Genomic DNA, 21886 nt, shown 5'->3' on the forward strand with positions numbered 1-21886 from the left:
AAATAAATACAGACACAGGGAGAACACACCAAACAACTTCACATACAATAAGAGGGGCAGGGGGTCCAACCTAGAAACCACCCCAGTAAAGAGCAATGCTAAAGATTTCCCAAATTGCCTAAACTTAATTGAACATTAATCTTGTAAATAAAGTCTTTCAGCTGGTTTGTTTTGAAATCCAACATTCCATAGAAAGAGATACATCTCAGAACAGTGGTGATTGAACCAGAAATCTAAAGTGGCACTTTGGCAATGACACCATGTAATTACCCTCCAATTATTTTTATATGGCACCTCTTTTACCATATTTTTACAAAAGCATTGAGTCTAAACATTACTTATACTGTACATACAGTGCACTAACATGCAGAATGTACACAAAACAACAGATTCCATTCTGGTTTACTAATATTGTTCTATTATCAACAACAGTATATACATACTCAGAAGACGTGTGTGGGGTTTAATGGCTTTGACACATGGGATTATTGAATATGTCAGGTCAACAGAGAGAGAGAGAGAGAGAGAGTGTGAGTGAGTGAGAGAGAGAGAGAGAGAGAGAGAGAGAGAGAGAAAGCGAGAGAGAGAGAGAAAGCGAGAGAGAGAGAGAGAGAGAGAGAGAGAGAGAGAGAGAGAGAAAGCGAGAGAGAGAGAGAAAGCGAGAGAGAGAGAGAGAAAGCGAGAGAGAGAGAGAAAGCGAGAGAGAGAGAGAGAGAGAGAGAGAGAGAGAGAGAGAGAGAGAGAAAGCGAGAGAGAGAGAGAGAAAGCGCGAGAGAGAGAGAGAGAGAGAAAGCGAGAGAGAGAGCAAGAAAGAGAGAGAGAGAGAGAGAGAGAGAGAGAAAGCAAGATAGAGAAAGAGAGAGACAGAGCATAGTTCTGAAAAGGGTGAATGTGTCAATTCTCAGCATGACTCTGCTTCTTTCTTCTCTCTGTCTCTCTCTCTCTCTCTACTGGCCCTGACCCCCTCCTCAGGCTTTGGTGTGCTGTGCCCTGCTCCTTGTGGACTGCCCACTTACTGGTCTTTCACATGTCATTGTGTCCAATCGCCCTCTCGCCCTCTCGCCCCCTCCTCTGCAGCCGGCTAACCCGTCTCTCTCTCTCTCTCTCTCTCTCTCTCTCTCTCTCTCTCTCTCTCTCTCTCTCTCTCTCTCTCTCTCGGTATATCTCCATATTAAACTTGAAGCATGAGAGGAAATGAAAGAGAAAGAACAAGGGTTCTCTGAGGTGGAACAGAAAGGCAGTGTATGTGTGTGTGTAATGCTGATCTTCTCAGGTTATTGACCTCCCTCAGGTGTGACAGTGCCATTAGCACTTCAGTGAACGTAGCAATCTCAACCTGCTGCTACAGGCTTGTGTCTTTTCGTTATCTAAACAAAGTCACAAGCAGATTACAGCATATCACTTAAGTTATGTTCACATTTGATTCCTTTTCTCTGCTTCTAGCTCTGTGTGCACTTTTCCACCGATGAGGAACCGGAATGGAAACTTTCGGTGTATTACCAACAAACATAAATTGAAAATCATGAATCGTGATGTCCCTCATGGGCATGTCGAGGTAAAGATACTCCAGAAAAGCTCAGAGCCTAAATAGGGCTAAAGTGTTAGCGCACAGTGGCGCTAGGTGGGGTCATTAACAGCATGTTACATAAATAATTAAAAGGAATTAAAACTAATAAAAAAAAGTGCTCCATTTGTGTTTCTGGGTTTGTGTTTAGCACGTCGGCTAATTTTCTCTACTGTTCCCAAGCTCAGCAGGACAGCACATATGTATCGTACGTCACTATGATCTGAACCCACTGTAAACAAAGAATACACAATGATTCTGTCCTCACTCTGTCTGTTTATCTTCAAGCGATGCTGGAACTGAGGAACCCCACAATGCCCCCAGCTGATGACATCATGAGGAAATCTTGAGTCGGTTTGCAGGAGAGCCTTGGGCCTTGGCCTTATGGTTAGAGGACCGGGCTTGGTACCAGTAGTTTGTTGGTTCAATCCTTAGGACCAGCAGGAACATCCATGGCTGAAGTGCCATGAAGGATAAAATGAGTTGTTCTGATTCCATGCTCCATCTTATGTAGAGTGCAGACAGTACAGACAGCCTGATCTCAATGCCCCGCCTCCTGGTCTGAGTCTCTCCAATCACAGTGCTGGGCCTGGTCAAGCTTTGGTAGCTCTGGTGCAGGTCTAAAGAACTGAACTTCGGACATTACTTGTGTCTTGGCTGATTGATAACATCGGGAATGATGGTTTGTTTATTTGCTTAACTACTGTTTTGATATGAGCTATTGCCAAGAAAAAAAATCTGCCAAATGTTCTCACTCTATATATATCTTGGTTGTGAATTTTTGGATTTTCTAGGCCTATATTACTTAATCTTGGAGAATTGGAATCACCTGTTGTAGCCCACAGGGCTTGCTTCTCACCTCAGCCAAGGAATATAGGTGCAGGGACGATTATCCTGTTTACACATGACCATACACAGAACAGATGACCATTTCACAGAGGGCTGAGTAACCAGTGAGCCCACCAGGTCTTGCAAAAACACACAAACACACACACACACACACACACACATTCACACTCCCACTGCTGAGGAAATAGTTACAGCCAAATAACACAATGTCCATCCAACCAAGAATCCTGAGGCCGAAAATGATCTGCTGCAATTTCAGACATATTAATGAGCACAGTCTAAAACCAGAGCAATCTGTTAAGTATTTTACATTGCCCTGCGTCAGCCTGTGTTATGGTGAGAAAAAAGATATATAGTTATATGGTAAATTTTGGGTTTTAGCTGTGCCCTCACAAAAAAATGTGTTCCCAAAATTCACACTTATGTAATAATCTGACATAAGATTCACAAAACCCACAACCCAAACATGGGTTTAGCTGCCATCCATGCTTGGATGGCTGATTTATAGCTGGGCATTTTTTGTATGGGTTTTCCCCATTTAACATCATCATGTAAATTGTCTTTGAGCTTGAGCTTAAGACAGTTGCTAAAGTGATAATGGTGATGAAAATGATTTAATTTCCTGAGTGAAATTACGCATACAACTTCAGCAGCGATCTGCTACTCATAACAGACTGCAAAGTGCCTCCTGTTAGTTATTTTTCTATAACAAAACACTAAAAATGAATTTACGTTCAATATCCACTTGAAACGTAGACTGTTCAAGGTTCCTGTGGGTGTTTTTTATGTTTATAGGATAAAACTATGTATCCCATCTGCTGGCGCACCAACTCCAAAGGACTGATGCACAGTTACTGTTTTTTTTTTTTCTGAATTCAGCATATTAGGAAAAATAAAATGTCAAAAAAAATGTCACCTGTGCAAATGTCATATTTTAGAAGATTACAGGTGATGTTTCCCATTCAGAACAAATCTGTCATGCTGTTGATGAGTAATGTCTTTGAAAGCCGCATGCCCTTTTCTTTAGCCTTGCTGTCAATGAATGACAGAGGTATGTACAAATATATCACCTACTTCCTGAAAACTCCTGCACGGCTGAGGATTATAAGAGCATGCAGACTGGGGCACCACCTGCCACACACTATATCATCACTCACTAGAACCCTCCAACTCACAGTCAGTAGAATTAACACTGACATTTCAGCTTTTAATGCAAAGAATATGTGCTTGTATTTACAGATGCTTACGGTGTGGGAATGACATATGGCACCAACACTTTAGACACTGGGTTCATATTGTTGTTTGCACAAGTTTTCCTGGTCAAATCACACCTTTTGCAGTGAACTTAAACATGGCATTACCTCAGCTAGTATTAGCTGAGGTAATGTGGAGTTTAACGTTGAAGAAACACACGAAACATCAAATGTTTGTAAAAGGGTCTTAAAATGTATTTGTTTTGAAATTAATTTATTTTGACTACAACAAATTAAGTAAATCAATAAAAATTATTATTAGACTGGTGCTTATATTTCTGCACATGAATGTATATATAACTTACCAATTAATACAAAGATTTATATTAAATGACATCCATTTAGAGCACAACTCGTTTCTCACAACAAAACATTGAAACATAAAGGTGCAGGGCAGGTAGGCTGTAGGGCAACAGGAGAGAAAAGCCCCCTCACAGAGCAAGTGGTCTGATAGTGGCAGACAGTGTGGTATCTGCTTTGAAGGAGGGTGTAAAAGGGGGCGGGGAGCACACTGATATTCATTTGGTTTTGATGGTAAAAGCTTGTTAGCACGCTGGCAGTGGGGCAGCCCACTTTTCTTCTCTAGCGACTTGCCCCTCTCGGCTGCGGGCTCACAGCATTCCTGCTCCCACCGTCAGCCGGAGCTTCGCTGCCACCATTTACTCAGCAATTTGATACTCGCCTCGAGGATGTGTGTGTGAGTGTGTGTGTGTGCTCCGGAGAAAAGACAAGTTGTAGTGCGAGAGAGAGCGATAGAGAGAGAGAGAGAGAGAGGGGAGTAGCACAAGAAAGACAGGAGCAAGTGAGAGAGAAGTTCGCGGAGTAGTGGTGTTCACTTGGCAGCTTCTTGAGAGCTTCGTCCGCTTCAGTGACTTTGCAACGTTACCTCGACAGCTCCGCTCTCCACTCACCCCAGAGCTAACGTTAACGTTTACCTACAGCCAGAAACAGAAGCTAAAACACACCGCCGTGTGTTTCCCTCTCTTCCATGCTGTCCTGCACTCTCAGCCCGTGTCTAATGGAGGGCCCGGTGCGGATTTGCTGCCAGAAGTATGCGTTTTGCTGCTAGTTTTCTCCGCCCGAGCTCCTCGTTTTCCCTCCGTCCGAAGGTAAGCGGTCCTCGGCCTGCTTCGGCTCTCCGAACCGGACACACACAACGGGGGCAGTTTGTTTGTGCTATTTTACCTTCTCCTCACATGTTCGTTCACTCTTCCTCCGTGTTGATATTTAAACGTGACTTTTCTACCTCTTTCTAAGTTTTCTTCTCTCCGTGGAGGTGGTGAGGGGCGCCATGAAAGCTGCCGCTAGCGTCACTTTTCTGTAAACTCCAAACCAAGTGAAGCCAGTACAGACGCTTTACCTCGAACTTTTGCCTCCTCGCTAGACGAGTATCGAGACACGTTTACATGCAATAAAACAGGTCCTAACCCTTTTATTGCAAGTAAATAGTGCACACCGTCGTCTTACCGTCACTGTTTGCTGCCACTTTACCTCAGGACTAACCGTATTAAAGGGTTTATGGGTGGTTTAAACCCATTTATTCATTATAAATGCTTATTCGGGTTTTATAAGGTACTTTATGACATAAATAATAATCAATACTATTTTAAAATCTTTTAATTTCACTACTGTATTTGTGTCCAAGCCTGTTTGTATTTAGCAGCTGTGTCCTCGGTTATTGTGACCTACACAGGTTGGATAAAATTGTGATAAATTAATGATATCCATAGTTTGAGGTCCTAGTTTGAGGTTACATTTTCATTAAAACCCTGATTTAGGACAAGTTCTGGATAAAGCCCTGAACTACTGGTCCATTTACTGACCAAATAACTTTAAACTGAATATCTGTCTCAGTCAAAAAGAGAAAAACAAAAGGCATTACTGAAGAAAGTGGCACCTGTGGGGATTTCTATTAAAAACGTAAGCCTGTTGTAGCCTGCAGGCATCAGTTTTGCTGTGTAGAGATGAAGAGATGTGTATTTGCTGTCATTCATTCTTTCTCTTTAATCATGTACTCAGTGTTTGTGAGATTTTATGTACACGTCTGAAACCAAACTAATAACACTTCACCACATTCAGAGATAATGAAGGACGTACATATACTGCTATTTAAAACAAGCAGAGTAACACGTTCATTCAGGATTCCTAAGCGGATCAGAATTTTATGGTCACGTCTTCCCCACTGACGACTGCTCACTTAAAAGAACAATGAACACAGATATTATCAAGTAATATATCATTTATAAGAAGTAGACACTAGTTTCTGAAAAGTAGGGGAGAACAACTTTTTGCAAATAACTAGTTGCACACAAAGCCCAGTGGCATGCTCTTGTATATAGACATGCTTCTACAGTATTAGCTCATGGGTAGACTGTGTGTATTTGCAAACAGTCTGTGTTTGTGATTGGCAGAGGCGATGGACGCCATAGCATTTCTCCTCCAGGGTTTCTTTTGATGTGCCTCTTCTAAAAAGAAGTAAATGGATGCCTACATGTGGCATGTGAGTGGCTTTTGTCTGATCAGAGAGGTTAAGACAACACCACCGCCTCACAACAAAACCCCCATGCTTTCTGCACAGAAAGATTCTTTCATGATACCACCACAATAGAAGACTGTGAGAGGTACTGTTTTAAAGATATTTCATAAAATGCCACGGATAAAAGGTTCATTTTAGGCTATACGTATACTGTTTAGTAAAAGGCATACTTTGCTGTTCCACTTGTTGAGTCTAAGTCATGAGGCTGGCACGAAAGAGTGAGAACTGAGTGTGACTGAGTAAGAGCAGGCTGGCAGGATTGAGATAAAGCTGTAGTATATCTTCACTTTTGCTCAAACAAGAAGGAATCACCTTCTGGCTTTGGTTTTGGAAGAATCTCCTCAGCTCAGCGGCTGACTTGGCATAGTTGCCTCTTTTTCTCACTTTTTCTCTCTCTCTCGCTCTCTTTATGCATGCATGTGTATGTGTATGTGTGTATATATATATATATATAAGAAAGAGGGCAGATCTCTTGAGCTCTGATGGCTAAAGCCTCTTTTGATTGCTCTAAGCTGTTTAACTTAATGAAAGTACTGTTTTTATTTATTTATTTATTTTTGTTAAATCTATGTTTAGAAAATTATGCCCTGAGTATGTGACATATTCACTGTAATGCTTTATACACGCACCATTAGTTGGGCAATAAATGTTACTAAGGAAAACCATCAACACAGATTTTATTGTGTGTGGCCTGGTTTATGTTGCATTATGGTGAATAAATTGCTATTTCACTTATGCATTTAGGCTATTATCATTTGAAAATGCAAAAATAATTTTTCTCAGGAAAATCCTTGGTGAAAAATAATTTTAAACAAAATCCAAGGAGAAAAATAACCACATCAATTTCCTTTGCTACTTCTCTGGCTTTGATCACTTTCCAGTTACAGGACGTGCTGAAATTGATACGGTTTTATTCAGCTCCCTCATCTCTCCAGTACCCCTTGTTTATTTTGTTTCTGCCACTGTAGAGTAATGACACCCCTATCCCACCGGTTGCTTCCTAGCTAGTGTTTTTTTGCACATAGGGGCTGCACTTAGAAAGTGGAACAGTTACCATTGAGAGGAGTGAGGTTGTGAATGATCGCCCCGAAAGAGCATGACATCGTGTCTGTGAGACGCACGCAGATGGGCGCCTCTGAAGAAAGCAGCCGCGAGTTCAAACAGTTGCTTGAGCTATGTTTCATCTTGCGAGAGACAACAGCGTGTCTTTCAAGTTATTCAAAGTTGGCCGCTGTTTGGGGGTGGGCAGTATGATGTTGTGTTATTGTAATCATGATAAATTATGTCACGATAAGCTTCATCATAAGATTCTTCATGAGGCTGTAGTGCTTTACAATGAGGGTACAGTAATTAATGGTAGTCAAGAGAAATGTACGCATTAATAAATGATTTATCAGGTTTGCAATGAATTATTAACAAAATATAGTAATTACCATGAATATTTTAGTTTTTGTAAGTTGTTAACGTGTTAATTTACACAACGCTGTGCCCTAATTAAACATTAGTTGAGACAGAATAAATCTTTAATATTAGTACTACTGCTGGAACTCATAGTAAAACATTATTAGTTTCATTAATATCATTAGGTATTGATAGTTTGATACTTAGATAAATGCTTATAGTAATGTTAGTAGTAATATTATCTTTAGGTAAATTACCTTAAGTGTTACAGGTACCTCAATAGTTTAAGACCATTTGAGTAATTAAGTGTAGCATAAAAAGACCAGTTACTTTACATTTACATTTGCCTGTTAACAACAATCAGATATTAGCGATAAACAATATATATAGCAAAATCTATATATCATGATACTTACAGACATTTCATAATACACAATATTTATGATGATACTTCTTGTAAGTTTATTAAGCTGGAAAAAAACTGAATGGACCAGTAGTACCATATTTAAAGTTCTCTGGTCATCGACTAAACCCCTGAAAAGTAATTTCTGTTTAGAAGTGTATTTTTATATTACTTTTCATAATAGAGAGAAATTTTTCTTATGTTGAACACCTCTTTGGTAATGGACTGGCACCCTGTCCTTGGTGAGTTCTTACCTTGTGCCCTATGGGATCAGGTAGGCATTGGACACACCACGACCCTGAATAGGATGCAGCAGTTGCAGAAAATAAATGAATGAATGAATTACACATACTTAAATAACTGCATAGTAGCGAGTAGCTGTAAGGATGTCATGACTATGTGTTATGTTAGCATTAATAACATAGCCATAAAAAGTGACTGATTTATTGTGCATTTTATACTGACACCAGAAATCCAATACCCAGAGGTACTTTTTTTCCCATATTACCCACCTTTATCACGGATAGAAACAACAAGCATTTTTCTTGTGTTTCAAGATGCTCCTTGCTCTTTGATTGATTTCCAGCTGTGGCTTAATCCTGAATGAGCTCACTGATCATCTCATCAGATGACTGGGCTACATCCTGCGATTTCAAAAGCATCGGACATCAATGTCCCCGAGCTAAGTACGGGCATTAATAAATCATTAGCATGCCAGCGCTTATCATACGGGCCGACTCTAAACACTGCCTGTGCCATTACGCAGGCTAGAATAATGTTTGCCCGATTAGAGAGTTCTGGCTAATGCTAAACACATGTGGCTGCTAGGGGAGGTATTTTAAGTGGCCAATTTGAATGTAAGCTTGTGTAATGTGCTTGGAGCGGCCTTTCTGCTCTTTATGATGCATGGCTGCCGCATAAGCCCTTCAACCGGCCTGAGCTCGGTCCTAGGAGTCATGGGGAGGAATATCTTTTGAGGAATCCTCTTGTCTTTTCAGTCATCTCTCAGGAATCGAGGAGCATCACGGCCCATTTAGGGAACGGTTTGGTTTCTTGTGTCTGTTTGGGTTGCGGGCAGGAGGAAATGTAAATGCACAGTCAAAGTGTAAAAGTGAGTGATGAATATGTTGGCATAACTATGAGAGGCAGGCTGGGCGTGTCCGCTAGAGAGAGGGAGAAATAGTGAGAGAGAGAGAGAGAGAGGGCGCAGTCAGGGTATATTTTGGGACTCCTCCTTGGCTTTGACTGCTCTTGCCACACAGATGTTACACAGTCCGCTAACCCCATCTCTAGCCTGGGCTGGATGAAAGTGAGTTTGAACTGCTAAATCAGTGTGTGGTTGGGGTGTTTATTTGGGTTGGGGCTGTGATCTTCATTTGCCCTGCTCCAGGAGGATCAGCTGTGGGACACAAATAACTATGAAATAAGTGAGTCAAAAAAACATAGCAGGCCAATTCACACGTTCCATCATATGTGGAATGCATGCTGCCCAGATGTGTGTGCACAGTGAGGTGAGAATGTCACTAAACTGCATGCTCAGAGGGTGTAGCCTTGATTAGAGCATGATTCAAGGGTTTTATCAGTTACTTAACCAACATTTCCCCAGGACCTCTCTAGCAGACGTAATTCTGTTATATTTTTACCGTACTTTTGATTTTACCTTAAAATTACTGTTATATTTTTACCTTAAAATCAAAGTCATTGTGATGATTCAGTGACCTGTAATTTTGTTGCAACTCCAAGTTCAGCACTGCAGAAAATGTACCATTGAATTCAGTACAGTTCTGTAAAAATTACAAATTAAAAGTACATCACTTCCCTCCCACATAGTACTCCTTTAAAATCTGTTTATTAATGTAATAATAAGGTTGTAAACACTTTAAAAGCCATTAATATTCATTTGTAACAGAAAATATATAGGGCTCCAGTGACTTGCACTTTGTCTAATTGGTGATTTGGTGATTTCATATTTTAAGGCACGTCACATTGTCATTCATTTCTAAAAAGATATTTTGTTGGTGCTTAATTCATTAAACCCAGTGGTTAAATTGTAGCAGTATTACATGTGAAGAAGCTGACAGACTTAATTTTCACTGATGGAGAAGTCAAAAGTAAGGTCAGTATTCGACAAGATCTGAAGTTTAACAGTAGACGGATGTGGGTTCCCTGTTTGGCAAATAACGTGTCACTGTTGCCCTTTCTCTCTGTGTGTTATAACTGAATATAGATTTAATATCTTTTTACTTTTTCATCACTACATTTTTTGGAAAATAAACCTTAACAGAATTGTCAAAAATGTACAATGATTTTTGTTTTTTTTTCAGAAGAAAAAAATAGCATGTAATTTGTAACTTTTAATAACATTCCAATAAAATAGTAATAAAAATATCACCGGGGTATTTTGAATCAATTTGACCTGGCAGTAGTTTGATTATTCCCAGTAATGATGTTTTTGAAATACAGTATGTGTTATTATCTTAACTTGCCCTCTGGCTGAAGTCCTCCTGGTGACTGGTAACCAGTTGACAGCACCAATGCTTTTCTGGGGTTGGATGGACAGGAGAGGGTTTGAGACTAGCTGCCAAGGTCTGCAGTGTGATTTAGAGCCTTCTGTGGTGCTGAATGACATTGGCCAGCAGCTCCGATGAGAGGGCAGAAGGGAAACATGAACAGGGTGGACAGGTTGGGAGGAGTGGGTGAGTTGGGGGCTGCGGGCTGGTGTTTGTGAGTGCACTCTGCTGGCTGGAATTAGTAAACCAAATGCTGTTCTGTCTTAGAATTTGATCTGCGTTCTGGTTTAGTGCAGCCATATGTGCTATAGTCTTATTTGTTCATGAAGTTACACCATGAACTTTAAAGATTTCTAATGAGACTTCATAGATCAGAGCATTCTTATATTCTATTATTAGATATTACAGATATGAAAATTATAGAAATATACTTAAACAACACTTCACTTGTAAAAATCTAAATTTGTAAAAATGTATTATTTGATGCCATGCTATTGAAAAGAAAGTTTGCTTCCCTAAAGAGCCTTTCAGTTTATAGACATTTCAAGAAATATTTCTGAAAATATGTGCCAATGGCAGCGTGCATTGAATTTTCACATAAGAGAACTTAAAACTTTGTTGGGAAAAAACCCTCATATCTGCTGGCAATAGTAGATAAAAGTTCATAAAATGAAGAAAAACTGAAAAGATATATTAAGATTAGCATTAAAGGTAATGTAGCACTTATTTGTTTAAGGGTTATAATTTCAGAAAATAGATTTTTCATATATTTTATATTTAGGAGACTTTTTTAACGATGTGTATGAAGAGTCATCAGAAGTTGATATAACCACAGACCCCAGTTAGATATGACTCACTTTCCTAAAGCAGTTTACTCTTAGGTGGCCAGTGAGCTCCAGTAAATCTGGGCCATAATTCCTGTATATCACATTATCTCAGGAAAAACTATTTACAGCTGCTCTAAAGATGAAATTAAGGACACAGATATCAAAAGATTAGTGTCTTTTTTTTGCTACTTGACCTATACATGCTTTTGCTTAATTTCAGCTCAGAGAAGAAATATAGTATATTTATTTATGGAAAAACTGTTACATTAAAAAAGTAGGACATACATCAATAATATCGATTAGAGATTAAACAGAGGCGTTACAAACAAGGTGATGCAACGCTACACTACAGGGAAAAAACACTTCAAATCAAAGTTAATATACTAGTTGCTAACCTTTTTATTTTACATGATTTCTGTGCTCAGATCAGTTATGGCAGTGGTTCCTGTCTGCCTGATCCTTCCCACCATTTTGTATTGGGTTAGGTTCCTGTCTGGCGGGCTGGGAAGATTGACTTAAGTTCACTTTACTGACTAAAGTCCACACATTTATTTCAGTGTACATTTTCAAGTTAGTGAATAAATCCTTAACTTTGCTGAAGTGCGTTTCATTCCATTCCACCATAGTCTTGCATTTATGCTTCCTTTTAAAGTATACTTCATGGGCGTATTTGTTTTTTTGTTTTTTAATGCAACTTTAATGCAACTGTCCTTGTTAGAATGTAGCTTGTTTAAAGCAGCAGTGCATTTTTTATGATTTTTTGCTTTCATTGGAATATAATTCGGTAAAAGCAGCAACGTCTCACATTTGACTATTCCTTCGTTCATTTATCCATTCATTTTCTGCAACTGCTTTATGCGGATCAGGGTCACAGTAGGTTCCAGAGCCCGCCCTGGAATCACTGGGCACAAGGCAGAAACTCAAAATACGTTCACATGTGATTCTTGGCGGGTTTGACTTAACGTTTATGAGAGCATTTAGGTTGATTGCACTTGGCCTCATTAGGAAAAAAGAAACCAAAATACAACTCCTCAGGAAGTTGCAACATGGCATGAGAGACATATGAGCTCACGGCAGCCAAAAACAACCGTTTCTCCAATAATTGTCCTTCAGGATCTGATGAGGCTGAATTTTTCCCACTATCTGGGTTGGGCAGAGAATCCTCATGCATGGGGAAGATTATTCGTGGAGGTTGAACTTGTGAACCAGACCCTTACTCTCAACTGTCATAGACAAAAAGAGGAGTGTTCCAGTCTCTTCCGCAGAAATCAGTAGAGAAATTTCTCTGTCCTTAGCAACTTCCTGTTTGGAAGATTCATTTCTCTGGCTTTTCCTGAGTGCAAGCCTCTTTACATTCTCCAGATTTCACTGGTTGCCCCAGCACTGTGTTGAAAACTGTTTTTCCTATACTCCCACCCCTCATCCTTCTGCTTCCCAACACCAAACATCTGCCATTTTACTCCAGCAGGGCACACCACAACGTATATCGGAATGATCTGAATCCATAACCAATATTTGACGAGCAATCTCAATGACTCTTCAATTCTGAAGTAAAGAACCAAGAGAGCTTTATTAAAGTTGGCATCCCTCATATGCTGGGCCTGTTTGTTGGGTGAAGCAGTACAGAGGGCGGACCAAAGCGTGTGAGGCACTGTGGGTGTATTGCCGCAGGGAGCCGTGTGGTTGTGAGTTCCATTTTGAGCCCTATGGTGCAGCAATACCCAGTAGAAAAAAAAAGAAGAAAAATAGTTTTCATTTATAGAGCTGTTTAAAAACTGCTTGAGGAAACCCTGAGGAAACAGGAATTAATTACAGGGTCCAGTCTGAAGAAGGCCCCTCATTGTTGCACTGCTGACCCTTCTGTTAAAAACAGGCAAGATTAGATTAAGACTCAGGATGGGAGATTCATAATATTTAAGGCTCTCGGACAGACTGGCTTCCTGGTTGGTCTCTATAAGACACCCCATCCATCGTGTTGCTTTTTTATTAAGACTCCATCTGTGGACGTTAAGACCTCGGGTGCTCTCGGTTAACGGTGCACAAGCTGTGAGAGCACAGTGTTCGATAGTTTTATTATTGCGCTGTTTTGCTGTTGTCATGAGGCAGTGTTAGTCTTGGCACCGCTGAGCCCAATACGTCACCATCCAGACCCAGCTCACACCTCCAGCGCTGCTCAACCCTGAGAGTTGCTGAGTCCAGAAAGTGGCGAGGAGTTTAATGGCCTGACTCGTAGCCAAAGAGTGAAAGTTCTAGTTTATTGAACTCACACCAGCCAAATTGTTTTCTGATCTCTGGGAGCAAGATTGGAAAACACAACCTTTGCACTCCAAGAGAGTTAAAAGATAAGACAGATAAACATTTAGACAGTCTAAATAGATGCGGCCATGGCTCGTGTTTATTTCGGTGCTCTCAGACTTGTGCATACAAGGCAGGAGGGATTGGTTTAAGTTTTTGTTTGTTTGTTTGTTTGTTTTTCAAAAACATTCGGCTTTCTAAAAGATTTTTAAACTTTTTCCTATATTTTAGAAGTCCATAAATGCCACCACACAGAATCAATTTATATAGGCTATTTAAAAGTTGCTGCATAATTTTATATCAGTGAGTTCTACCAAAACTTTTAAGTCCCAACCACACCCATCCGTTTTTATTCCCGTCTAATTGAAAATGAAAACGGTTGTATTATAATTCCAGTCCAGTACGCCGTAGTGTATTTTTAACAGAGCCATGAAAACACCACAAAGCATGACACAGAAATAGTTAATAGTTAATAGTTAATAAATCTTAATAGTTGTCACGCCCTCGTCCCGTCTGGTCTGTTTTCTCAGCACATGGCTTTGTTTTGTTGTTGTTCTAGTCCCGCCTTTGTTCCGCCTCCTTGTTCGTCACCCTCGTTATTTGTCTCAGGTGCGTCTCGTCTGTGTTTTGTATTTAAGTCCCCTTCCCTCACTTGCTGTGGTCGTTCATTTGTTCTTTGTGTTGTACTGTGTCGGCCCATGTTGTTCTCATGTTGTTTCAAGTGCTCTATTTGTTAGTATCCCTAGTCATGTTGTTTCTGGTTCTCGTTCTTAGTCTTGTTCTTTCCTGATTTCGTGTTTGCCCTCGAGTTCGTTTATGTTTGATTTGTTAATTTCTTGTTAATAAAGTCTGTGTTATTAGCGTGTGTGTCCGCCTCCGTCGGTCCTCCCCTCATGCCTAAAAATATTGCATTTTATATTTCTAATACAACATCATATTTATTTATTCACATTATATACATTTTACTTTTATGACTTGTGTAATTCACTATATGAGGATTGAGGAGTTGTTTGAATTTCAGCCAGAAACAGACACGCGGTTTGACGTCAGGATATATATCTGATTTCCCCTTCCACAGGAAAACAGTGACAACAGCATCTTCAGTAATCTCCACCTTGGAGAGCGTTTTGGAAAACCTCAGTTTCGAGTGACCCAAATCGGCACTTTCATGTGGACAGCCAAAATGCAGACAAAAAACTTTTTAAAAAAAATATCCATTCCTGTGTCAATGGGTTCTTAATGCGTACAGTACAGCCTTAGTAAAAGAGGCATTGCAGCGTGATATTTCCCCTCTGTGTAACAGATCACTCACAGGCGCCTGAGTGTTTGTGAGCCACTCCGCCTTTGCTTCTTGCGCGTATCTGTTTGGAGATGCACTGTCATGTTGTTTTTGTTTTCTGAATGGTTGGGGGTCGCAGTTTTTAATATATGTCTCTTCCCTGGGAGTGTTTTTGGTTGAGGGCCAGGGACCTATCGGCAGGAGACTGAGCAGAGCCTTTGTATGGCTGTATGTCCAGCCTGGTTTCCACAGCGACGGATGAGGTGATGGAATCCAGAGTGATCAGGGAGAGCTGACTCGGAGCTGGAGTTCGAGCGAGAACTGGTGTTGTGCAAGGAATCAAATGGAAAGCCCCAGGCCAGGTTCAATATTTAATCAACGTGGCTGCCGTGCTGTCATAGTCGACAGTCGCCATGATAAGCTGTAATGGCTAGGGCTGGCTGAGTAAGTGCAAGGGAGTTTCACAAGTGGGACATTGATAGAGTAAAGACCCAGACTTAAATGCTTCTCTTTCTGTTTTTCTGGGCTCTATTTGTTTCTCGATGTCTGTTCTCCCATATTCCAGGCCAGTGGAATGTGAATGCTCAGCCTCCTCCTCAGGAGGAGCTGTCTAATTCTCTTGCGGCTCTAACACACTAACACCTACACCCACCCACCCGTTCCTCCCTTCCCTATGGTCTATGAATCAGACGCACTTGGCATTTGCTGCCAATCATCACAGTCCTCAGTGGGGCTTACACAATCTCTGTCTGCCCTGCATTCCTGCTCTCCATCCAGATTACCTCCCTCCTGTGCCCATTGCCCCTCCGGGGCTCCAGTGGTGCTGTGAACTCAGCTGGAAGGGCAACTCAGCGGCTCCCAACAATGCAGTGGGCGTAGTTTGCAGCAGGCCCGACTGCGGCCTTGCGCAAAGACAGTGCCCTGAGATCTGTTTCCAGTGTCCGAGACGCCCCTATTGAGTTTTGGCTCTGCTTAATCCCTGTTGTTGAAAACCTTGGGAAACAACTCACTTACCTCTCCGTCCTCGTCTCTCTCTCTCTCTCTCAGCACCCCCCACCAGCCCCCAAACCGCTTTTCCCAGGCAAACAAGACGCCGCAGAACAAACTCCAATTAAGAGGGTTCTTCTGTACTGTACTGAGTCTCAGCCCCTCCCTCTGAGCTCCAGCTCACCAGGCAAACCCCACTGAGTGTTTGTGTCCGAGGCCAAGCAGCCCGGGGTGGGAATTAGCGCCGTCTCTCAGGTCTTGGGCCTGGCACTTTACAAAGGAAGGCGGGGGCGGATGGATCAGGGCTGGGAATCTTCGGGGTTAGGGAGGCAGTTATGTGTGTCCTTGGTAAACAGGACTTTGTTGGAAGTATCTGATTCCAGGGGCCTCGGTTCTCATTCTTTTTTTTTTCTTTCTTTCTTTTCTCTTGGCTCTTTCTCCTCATAAACAAACTTTGACACTTTGCCCTCTCCTAAGCTTAACCCAGGGTCACCCTCACCTTCCAGATGTTGCAATGCATTTTTGCCACAAGGGGCCTTGAAAGCAATGTCAGTCTCCCTCAGAATTTCTTAGAATTTCCTAGAGCGCACACACACACACACACACACACACACACACACACACAGTATTTTTGGAGAACATTTAACGGCTTCCCTTATGTACTTACAATGGCACCAGTGTCATTTCAATACACTTGCGCATTGACTAACTCATCCAGTCTGATTTCCTTCTTTGTTCCCATTAAAACAAAGACTGACCCGTCTGTGTCGTCTCTCTGCGCAGTGTGTTCACAGTGTGGCAATACACATTACCCTCTCTGTCTTGTTCTCTCTCTCTTTCTCCCCGTGTCTCCTTCTCTGCCTCTCTGCCTCTTTCTTCTCCTTTCCTCTTGTTTTTTAATAAACTCTCCCTTCACTATTTAATCAGTGCAGGGCTGCTCAGTAGAGGCCCAGAATTTCCATTCATTAGTCTCCTCTGCATGGCCTGGGGCAGCCTTCATTCCTCAAGCTTCAACCAATAGTAGCCAATTACAGGCCCATTCAGAGCGGTGGTAGTGCAGGGCTCCGTTGTCTGGCCCCCCCATTCTCTTACACTCTTACTCTCTCTCTCTCTCCCTCCCTCTCTCTTTCTCTCTGATTGCGCATTAAGTCACAAAGTTGTACCATCAGCAGGCTGGGAGGATTACAAGCACGGTTCACACAGTATTGGTTTGTCTCTGTCAGGCATTAGCAGGGGAAATGAGCTGAGGTTTGGCAAGTATTCACCTCACGATGAATCCCTCTTTCCCCCCCCCCCACTGCTGCTCCATTCACCGCTACCCCCATCTGTCTTTCTACTTTTATTTTAAGTTGTACTATTTGTAGTTAAAATATTAGGCCTACTGGTTTTTCCTATCTTTTAGTGATATAGGAGATACGTTTTAATGACATCTTGGTATTTATTGTCTTCTTTCTCTCTGTGGAATGTGCGTATACATATATATGTGTGTGTGTGTGTGGGTGCTCCTCTGTCAGCAGCTCAGGGGGGCAAGTGCAGACAGGTTCATGTTATAGAATAGGAGTCAGCTTCAGCACACAGGTCAGATCAGACCACCACATTCACTGACTAACTCCCATTTTTGTCTTTCTTCCTTTTGTTCACCCCTGTAAAGTTTTCTCATGCTGTATGCCATCGTATTGTGCCTTTTTTGTTTGTGCATTTTTAACAATTAAATGTTTAACTGAAATAGCTGTGGCTTGAAGATTCCCCAGCCAGATATTCAGACCTGTCTCTTTTAATATGCTCTGGCCAGGAGTTTTTCTACTTAAAAATATGGTAGACAATCTCTCTCTCTCTCTGTCTCTCTCTCTCTCTCTCTCTCTCTCTCTGTCTCTCTCTCTCTCTCTCTCTCTCTCTCTCTCTCTCTCTCTCTCTCTCTTTTCTGTCATTCCTCCATCCCCCTTTTTCTGTCTCTGGCTTGCCCTGCCCTGCGGGGTCTTTGATGCTTTCTGCCATTGCCATTGTCCCTGTTTACCCAATATGACAGGGATCTGGGCATGAGGCAGATGGCTCTTGAAGCGTTTCCTGTGGTGAGGGGCGCCTCTTTCTTCTCTCCGTTCTTTTCTAGAGGGGTGCAGGTGCCGTACACCCCCCTCCCCTCACCACCCAACCCCAGGGGCCTGTTGGAATGTTTATTTTCCCGGGTGTCACCCTGGTTGTAGCTTTCACTCCTCCAAAAATGCTCATCTCGCTGCAACAGTGTCTTCCAGGGCCTCAAGTGGGCTATTTCAGTAGCTCAGGGATTTGTGCAGGTAGAATAAGTACCATAGTTTGCTCTCGTTGTAGACACCATGCTTCGCTTAGATTTAAAAAAAAATGCTTAAATATTATTTAGTTTTTCGGTGGCCTTAAAGAAATTTGTTTTAGTGACATCAGTGGATTTAATAAGATAATAAAATTGCCAAAACTATTTGCTCATCTGCCTTTACATGCATATGAAATTGAATGACATCATTCTTAATCCATAGGGTCTAATATGATGTCAGCCCACCCTTTGCAGCTACAACTCTTCAACTCTTGTGGGAAGGCTTTCCACAAGGTTTAGGAGCGTGTTTATGGGAATTTTTAACCATTCTTCCAGAAGTGCATTTCTGAGGTCAGACACTGATGTTGGACAAGAAGTCCTGGCTCACGGTCTCCACACTAATTCATACCAAAAGTGTTCTGTTGCGTTGAGGTCAGGACTCTGCTCAGGCCAGTCAAGTTCTTCCAAACCGGATTTGCTCATCCATGTCTTTAATGACCTTGCTTTGTGCACAGGTGCGCAGTCGTGTTGGAACAGGAAAGCGCCACTCCCAAACTGTTCCCACAAAATTGGGAGCATGAAATTGTCCAAAGTCTCTTGGTGTGCTGAAGCATTCAGAGTCCTTTTCACTGGAACTAAGGGGCCAAGACCAATTCCTGAAAAACAACCTCACACCTTAACCCCCTTCCACCAAACTTTACACTTGGCATAAAACAGTCAGACAAGTACTGTGTGGCTGAGTTGCTGTCGTTCCCAATCACTTCCACTTTGTTATAATACCACTGACAGTTGACTGTGGTATAATTTTAGTAGCAAGGAAATTTCACGACTGGACTTTGCACAGGTGGCACCATATCATGGTATCACACTTTAATTCACTGCGCTCCAGAGAGTGCCACTTACTTTCACAAATGTTTGTAATAGCAGTGTGCATGCCTAGGTGCTTGGTTTTACACACCTGTGGCCATGGAAGTGATTGTAACACCCAAATGTAATGACATAGATGGCTGAGTGAATACATATAGCGCAATATAGCGCGTTAGATAATATCAGAAAGAACAGCTATATATTGTTGTCTCTTACCGTTGATTCTCAAGATGAGTAATGTACAAAGGATACCATGGAACGCCGAATTTGGGTTTTGGGCTTTGCTTGTTTATCCACTAAACATGCCTTTTTCCATTGCCCGCATCATTTAATCTGCTCACTTACTAAAGTCTTTTTAAACACACCTTGTGCATCAATACACATTTACACCTAAGCCTTAAAACAAAGCAAAAGGAAGTGGACAGAGAACATCTTCTTTTCAGAGGCTTTTTCGTATCCTGGAGAACGGTTAATTTATAACACTTCACAGGCCAGAGATCTGTCCATTAAAATGGTTCTCACACATATGCTTTGATCTCTTATTTTGAAATATCTGACCATGAATCAGTTCTCCCAAATCATCCTCCGTTCTAATGTGTAATGAGCAAAACATCAATTTGGCCTTCCAAATAATACACTGTTATGGGCATAAAGCAGTTTCGGATTACAGCTTACCTGGTTCCCACAGTTAGAGGTAGAACACTACCTACATTAACAGGACTTTTTATGCCCTAGTGGTAAAAGATTAGTGGTTTTGGGATTTCAAAAATGTGACACAGAACTGACAGATCTGACATTTTTAACCTAAATTTCCACCCATTTACAGGGCTTGTATGTGCTTGTGTGGGACACATAAGCCAGCCACAGCTGCTGACACTCATCATCTTTGGAGGGGAGAGCTAACTGGCAGTTCTGTTACGTCAGCTAATTAATGCCCATGTCTACTAACACTGGGTGACAAGGAAGAGGGTGGGTCACTAAAGCCTTATTTGGACCGGCTTTGTTTCATCTATGGATTTGGGGTAAAGTATCTCAGTATACAGAGTATCTCAGTAGTTTTAAACCCATCTGAATAAACATTTTCAGAAATGATTTCTGAGCCTTTTACATACTGTATGTATGTATGCAGTTTGAATTGACTTCTTGGGGAATATTTTGTATTATCCTGGGCTAAAATTGTTTATTAGCTGGTTTTCCCGAGTGATGAAATGGTTCAAATAGAAGGATAAGTTCAGCTGCTTAACGACACAGTTTACTCAAATCCACAAAATGCCCTAAAGTATTGCTTAGTGAAGAGAAATATATGGCAGCTGTAGGTAGGTTTATGTCATAACAGCAGTCTCTGTACGTGTTATGAACGTGCCTCCTACTCATTTTTAAGTTAACAAGTTGCTGTTAAATGGTTTATAATATCAGTTCTAATATCTGTGTGAAGGATTAGTAGTGTCTAAATGCTAAATGATAAGGTCATTGAGGGATAGAGAGTTTTGGTTGATGCGCTGTTTTCAGAAAAGTAGTAACAGGCTAAAGATTGTGTGGCTCTGCTGTGTTTGATCTGGCAGCCCGTGAGTCCAGTAGCCCCTCTAATCTCTGTTATTTTTACCTAGATTTGTGTAATTTTTACCTAGATTTGAGTGCAAATCAACCATAAAGGTTACATATGTCTTTGTGTAAAATAATATTATCCCAGCCTGTCTGAATATGGCTTAGTGTTTAGCACATTATTCCTATTTGTCATGCTTTTTTTTTAATAAAAAAATATAAATGCAATACCACTGTGGTTTAGAAATATTTGGCACTTTCTGTCTCTATCTCCAAACTGTCTTTTTTTGAAGTGATGGTGATCACCATCAAACGAGGACTTCCCATCTAGGACTGGGCATATATCAGTGGCCCAGAATTCTCACTATACTTTCTTGTTCTCTCCTTTCCCTTGGCGCCTGTGTGCTCAGGCTCCAGTCTTTGTCTCTTTGCTATTCTTTCTCCTACCTGCATCCAGCTCCTGTCCTCCTCTCTCTCTCTCTCTTTCTTTCTCTCTCCCTCTCTCACTCTCTTTCTCTGTCTCCCCCCTCCCCGATGATGGACACCAGATATCTCTTGCAGCGTCAGCCTGCCCTGAGCCCTCTTGCCTCCAGGCGGATGTCAGTAGAAAGGTAGTGAGATAAGAGGCAGGAATGATGCCTGTGTGTTTCCTCGTCTCGCCAGATCTCTACAACAGATAAGGTCAAGATGCAGAGGTGCTGCCTTCATGCTCACCCTAAGCCAGATCTCAGGTGACAGCAGAGGGGGCCACACTGCAGCGTTCACAGCATCCAGACCCGCACGGGGTGTGCCAAGCTGCCCAACTTTGGCTGGCGGTTTTAATGCTAGCCCCTTGTTATTATTGTAATTATATATGATTATTCTGGCAGTGAGGTGAAGATAGTTTCCACTGATGGCATAGGGGCAATGCAGAGGACTTGTTGGAACTCGTGGTGAAACAGAAATGCTACCCTCAGTATCACAGAACAGAAGAGATGTAGCAGCACAAACGCGCGCACACACACACACACACAGAGTTGTTACAGTTGCCATGTCACACGTCTTCTATCTCACCATGATTTTATATAAAGTTTGTATGAGTGCGCTGAAGCATGTAACTGATTTTGTCTGTGATAGAAGTAGACACTGCAGTTAACGCTAGGAACTTCACAGCATGTTTATATTAGTGTCCAAGTTTCTTGGTTAGCCATGATTGAACAGTTAGCTTTGGCCATTCATTTGAAATCCTTAAATCCTTTACATTTTGGAGTTTTAAATTTAAATCAGTTTACAAACTGCATTTTTTTTTT

At 41.5% G+C, this 21886-nt stretch overlaps 1 protein-coding gene across 2 annotated transcripts in view; it reads left to right on the plus strand.

The window, feature by feature from the left end:
• The first annotated feature begins 4241 nt into the window (after window positions 1-4241).
• The window catches only part of cdon (cell adhesion associated, oncogene regulated), a 53461-nt gene continuing 35816 nt past the window's right edge, over window positions 4242-21886 (plus strand). The window contains exon 1 of one of the 2 annotated variants that reach the window (XM_066685447.1): window positions 4242-4775. The gene's annotated coding sequence lies outside the window, so the exon portion shown is untranslated. The remainder of the gene's footprint in view (window positions 4776-21886) is intronic. The other variant, XM_066685448.1, reaches the window with a different exon arrangement.

The sequence above is a fragment of the Hoplias malabaricus genome, chromosome 11, assembly GCF_029633855.1.
Source record: "Hoplias malabaricus isolate fHopMal1 chromosome 11, fHopMal1.hap1, whole genome shotgun sequence".
NCBI classification, from domain to species: Eukaryota; Metazoa; Chordata; class Actinopteri; order Characiformes; family Erythrinidae; genus Hoplias; species Hoplias malabaricus.